Source organism: Leptonychotes weddellii, unplaced genomic scaffold (assembly GCF_054177405.1).
Source record: "Leptonychotes weddellii isolate Sample4059 unplaced genomic scaffold, ASM5417740v2 HiC_scaffold_14448, whole genome shotgun sequence".
In the NCBI taxonomy this organism is placed as follows: Eukaryota; Metazoa; Chordata; class Mammalia; order Carnivora; family Phocidae; genus Leptonychotes; species Leptonychotes weddellii.
This window is the reverse complement of record NW_027725171.1, coordinates 1-5,168: the sequence shown is the minus strand read 5'-3', so window position 1 is coordinate 5,168 and position 5,168 is coordinate 1. Positions and strand designations below refer to the sequence as shown.

Below are 5,168 nucleotides of genomic sequence, written 5' to 3'. Positions count from 1 at the left end.
CACTAGACCTGGGCCAGGAGAGGTGGCAAGGGGAGAGGCAGGTGTCAGAGGCTCAGCACTATTTCTGGAGTCTCCTCAGAGCTTAACTGTCCCCTTTCATGTGCCTCCAATGACACTTGGTTCACACAGAGAGCAGAGCTTCTGCAGGGCCTGGACAGGTGGCTGCACCATAGGGGATCTTCTGGAAGCACTCCCAGGGTACCTCAGAAGCCTGAGTGTGGGGACAGCTTGCTGATGAAGGGCTGAGGGCCCCAAGCTGGCTATGAGAAGCTGCCCAGCTGCTTGTCTGCATGAGCCACTTGCTTGGACTGCCTGGGACATTCTTCCCCTCTTCTGTCTCCCCTGGTGTCTGCTCCTTCCATGAAGTGGTTCTGGTCAGCCCAGGAGGGAGGCTGCAGCCCTACTTTGGCACTCACACAGTCGTTGCCTTGGAAAACCATTTTGCCGAGGAAGCTGTTGCCACCATCCATGCTATATCTCACGATGACCTTCCTAAAGCATAGAAAAGGCAGATAGTGATCACAGTATGGATAGGTATACTTCTTGCATTTGAGTCAGCTATAGTCAATAGTTTTGTTTATTGCAATGGTTTTGGCCATCAGGCATTGGGTCCACCAGTGAGCATACAGTATGGGTAAGGGGGGCTCACCCCAAGCACTACAAGGTCAACTTCTGCAGTGAAGACTGACCAGGCATGAGGAGACTTACATCGGGTCAGATGCCCTCTTGGCCATGGGCTAAGTTTCCAGGGAGCGCAGCTTGGTGTCACCATCCTGACTCTTTATTTATAGAGTATGTTGACTTAGCTCTGAACAGCTGTCTGGAACAAAGTTACCATCACAGGGTACATCATCTCCCGAATGCTACATTCCTCAGCAGAGCCAGGGATGAGGGAATCCTTGAGTGCCTCTGGGGACCACCACCAAGGGCATGTGCTGAGGATGCCTGGAGCCCTCCCTGAATTAGACACGTACTACCCGTAGCTTGGCATCCCATGTTCTGTATACCTCATGGTGGCAAAAATGCCCATCTGGCCCCTGTCCTGGGGCACTTACTGTTTGTCGGTCTCAATTATATGTCCAGGGCACATTATACTTCTTTCCGTTACTTTAAGTGCTTTTCTATCTGAGAGACAATCACAATAGAATAATGTCAATGTCATGTCCATTCATCCATCTCTTCTTTTCTGCCAGCCTCTGGCAAGCAGAGTTAACACTTTGAAAGATATCAGCTTCTCCTCTCTGCATTCCTCTGAGCCCCTACTGTGCACCAGGTCCTCTAGAATGCTCTGGTTGGAATGGAAGAGACAGGCTGAGTCCCAGTTCCCAACAGCCTTACATTTGAGGGACTGGAGGGAAGACAAACATTGAAATAACTAACAAAGAACAAAATAGGGGCACCTGGGTGGCTCAGTCGGTTAAGCGTCTGCCTTCGGCTTAGGTCATGATCCCAGGGTCCTGGGATCGAGCCCCGCATCGGGCTCCCTGCTCAGTGGGAGGCCTGCTTCTCCCTCTCCCACTCCCCCTGCTTGTGTTCCCTCTCTCGCTGTGTCTCTCTCTATCAAATAAATAAAATCTTTAAAAAAAAAATTAAAAAAAAAAAAGAACAAAATAAATGCAGACAGTGAAAAGTGCTGAGACAATAAGAAGCAAGGGGAGGACAGGGGCGCCTGGGTGGCTCAGTCGGTTGGGCGTCTGCCTTCGGCTCAGGTCATGATCCCAGGGTCCTGGGATCGAGCCCCGCATCGGGCTCCCTGCTCCGCGGGAGGCCTGCTTCTCCCTCACCCACTCCCCTACTTGTGTTCCCTCTCTCGCTGTGTCTCTCTCTGTCAAATAAATAAATAAAATCTTTAAAAAAAAAAAAAAAAACTTTAAGAAGCAAGGGGAGGACAGAGAGTGGAAGGGAAAAGACACAGCTTAGGAATGGGGGACCTGTCCTGTCCTTAAGAGATACCATTTCCTTTCACAGAAACAAAAATCTGTATACTTCAGTGACTTCACTGATGTGATGGCTGGGATTTGCTTCAAAGTAATCCACGGTGAAGGCATCAATAAAACCAGATTGTCCAGAGTTGATAATTATTGAAAGTAGGTGAAGCTGTGTCAAGTTCATTATACAATTTTTGCTACTTGTCTCTATTGTTGAAAATTTCCATTACAAATAAAGTCTCTTTGAGGAGAGGATCCTAGAGCTGAAACCAGGTGGGGGGAAAGCCAAGGAAAGATCCAAGGAAAGAGTGTCTGGCTTCTGCGAGCATGTGCCAAGGGCCTGGGGCATAACTAGCTGAGCTTGTTGAGGAGAGACGTGAGTGAGGAGAGGTGGGCAGGGCATTGTGGGCCCTGGGAAGGGATTTGGGTTTTATTCTAAGATGATGAATCTGACAGGGGGCTGGCCAGATCTGGGCAGGTTTTGGACATTGAGGCAACAGTGAACTGGATGTGGAGCAAAAGCAAAGGGGAAGCACAGTTGACAGGCAGGGTTTGGCCACAATGACTGGGTGGATGGTGGTGCCATTTAGTGAGGTAGCAAAGCCTGAGGGAGGAAGAGGGGCTCTCTTTGTCTTTGTGTTTTTGTGTGTGTGTGTGGAATCCTGGGAGTTGGCACTCAAGAGGCTCAGAACAGTTTTGTCTCTTGCAGCTGGGGGACCAAACTCTTTCATACCCCTAACTTTGGTCACAAGCCAGGACTATTCCCTACAGAATGGCTCATTTCCATGTGGACCAACCCTGGCCCTAACTCAATGGTCACATTAACTATGAGCTCCTGAACTGTCTGACCCCTCCACTGGGCTGATAATGAAAGCTAGCCACCACATATGGTTTCGGGAAAGGCAGCTGTGTCTGAGAGGTAGGATGGTTGGGGTTAGTGCGGAAAAAAATCCCTAAGAAATGCAATTTACTTTCCCGTAGGGTGTTCACAGTCCAGAGCAGAAAGAAGCTAATGGCAGGTAGCTGCACACTGAGGGCTCAGAAGTTTGCTGAAGTGGAAAGGAGTTTTCAAACCACTATTAACTGATTAAACTGAATACTTAATTTATTTATTTAAACTAGTATAAAATTTCTTAAAACATAAAAACATTACACACTAAAGACAGAATACATACATAGCAACACCGATTTTAAAATTTTCTATATGCTTCTCTGTATTTTCTAAAATGTTTTCCCAGACATTTAAATCTAAGGAAAATGTAATTAGTGCATCAGAGGTCTTGGCAATAAAAAAAAAAATCCTGCTAGGCCACTTGCGACCAGCCACTGAATGCATGCAGAGTGGCCATCAGCTGAAATGCACAGGAGTATGTGTTGGATTCTGCCATGTGAGGCCCTGGCACCAGTCCACACTGAAGAGGAACACTGGTGATCTCCAGGGTGCGAACCGATAGAGTCACAGGGCACAGAGGAAGTATCTGAGCACATTTCCTAGGAGATAGGTTGTGTCCAGCACTCCATAAGAATCTCATCTCAGCAAGGCAAGGCCCAGACTAGGCAATTGGATCACATCTGTCTGTTTCCAGCTCTTCCTACAGCAGCTTCTGGCCTTGGGCAAACTCATTATTACCCCTCTGCCTCATTCCAGAGCTATACTGAGAAATAACAATAGATCTGTTTTGAGAATTTGGGGACATGGCATATGCAAGGCCCTTAGCACATTACCTGATATAGTAAGTGCTCCATGAACATTGTTCTCCATATAAAGGCTTCCTCAGTCCCTAAGCCACTCCTGAGGAAGTACTGAGCAAGGAAAATCTAATCCCCCGAGGCCATCTATACACTGCAGCTGTGGGAATGTGGCCACAACAGTGCCCTGTCCTGTTCTGTGTGCCCACGGGAAAGAAGGAGACTAGAGATGCCCTGGGGGAGAGGATTTGCTATGGATTGACCAGATGGCCCTGGAAGATGTCACTGAACATACTATAATCAGGTGAAAGGACGGCATCAGCGGGCTAACTGGGAGAGCCGAGGAGGACACAGAAAGTCCTCCTGTCCCCCAGAGCTCTGGGGAGGATCACACCCACCTCAGCACCGAGGGCACATCTGCCTGCCCACCCGTGCGCTTCCTCAAGCCACTCGGCCATATGGAGGTACACCTGAGCCCGAGTGTTTCCCCAAATATTGGCTTATATAGGCAATATGGCTTAGTTAGCTCAACTATCATATTAGCCCCATTTTACAGTAGAGAAAAGAGAGGCTGAGAACAGAATCCTCATTTGGTGAAGGTCACACATGTGACATGTGCCTGTGCCAAGATTCCAGGGCCTGGGTCTGGCAGGTGGCACCCTCTCTCCATCCCACGTGCACATACCCTTCCAGGAAGCTACCAGTGCACCTGGCCCAGACTCAGAGCCCCAGGGCTGCCTCGTTTCTACCAGCAGTCTCCAGGGATTCGGGTCCTTGTGGCTCAAGGCAAGTGAGTGCTGAGCCAAGGGAGGGGGAATGCAGCTCTGGGGCAGACCCAGCACCCAGAGCCATTAGGGGTAAAGCCCTGCTCCAACAGGCTCTGGTGCTTTGGGGGTTGATGACTTCCCAACTTCCCAGCCAGGTCCCTCCTTCCCCTTGTCCACACAGATCTATCCTCACAGTGTTCACAGTGCATGGTCAGCAAGGACTTTGAAGGCCTCGCTGGCTGAGGGGAAGGCAGCCTGAGGTGGGGAATTTGTCACTTGGAGGCACCGAGGGGACTACTTACTGGGGAACCTCTTGCCGCCCACAAAATATTGGCAGACAAAATTCTCCTTGTTACTTGGATCTGGGACAGGTCTCAAAAATTCCACATCGTAGTATTCTGCAAAGGCAATATCCGAAGGTCTGTGTGAGGCAGAGCTGAGAGCTACTTTCCCTCCTATCTGCTAGTTATAACAGTTCACACCAAAACCCCATTCTCAGGAACTCCTTCTGAGGAAAGCAACTTTGCTGCTCTCTGCTCCAACACCCCTCACCCAATTCTTCCAACAGTAACAAGCACACGAAGAAAATGAAGCCAAGGACAGACTAACGTCAGTTTGTGGGAGCTGCATTTCCTACAGAGGGGGGCACTGCATTGCAGCAGTCAGTGGCATGAGGACCCGTAGCCCCCAGCAGAGAGACCGGTCCTTCTGGATGGAGAACTTTCCTTCTGGAGAAGTTGTACAGCAGGCCTCCCGGAGCTCCAGAGAGAGGAGCTAGAAAGGC

General features: G+C 49.5%; 1 non-coding gene across 1 annotated transcript; it reads right to left on the bottom strand.

Moving 5' to 3' along the window:
* Nucleotides 1-20: 20 nt before the first annotated feature.
* LOC102729803 (uncharacterized) lies at nt 21-5,125 on the bottom strand. Its single transcript, XR_014141744.1, has 3 exons — nt 4,687-5,125; nt 1,056-1,125; nt 21-492 (listed from the first exon to the last, which is right to left on the bottom strand). It is a non-coding gene; the product is annotated as an uncharacterized LOC102729803 (transcript).
* Nucleotides 5,126-5,168: the final 43 nt, after the last annotated feature.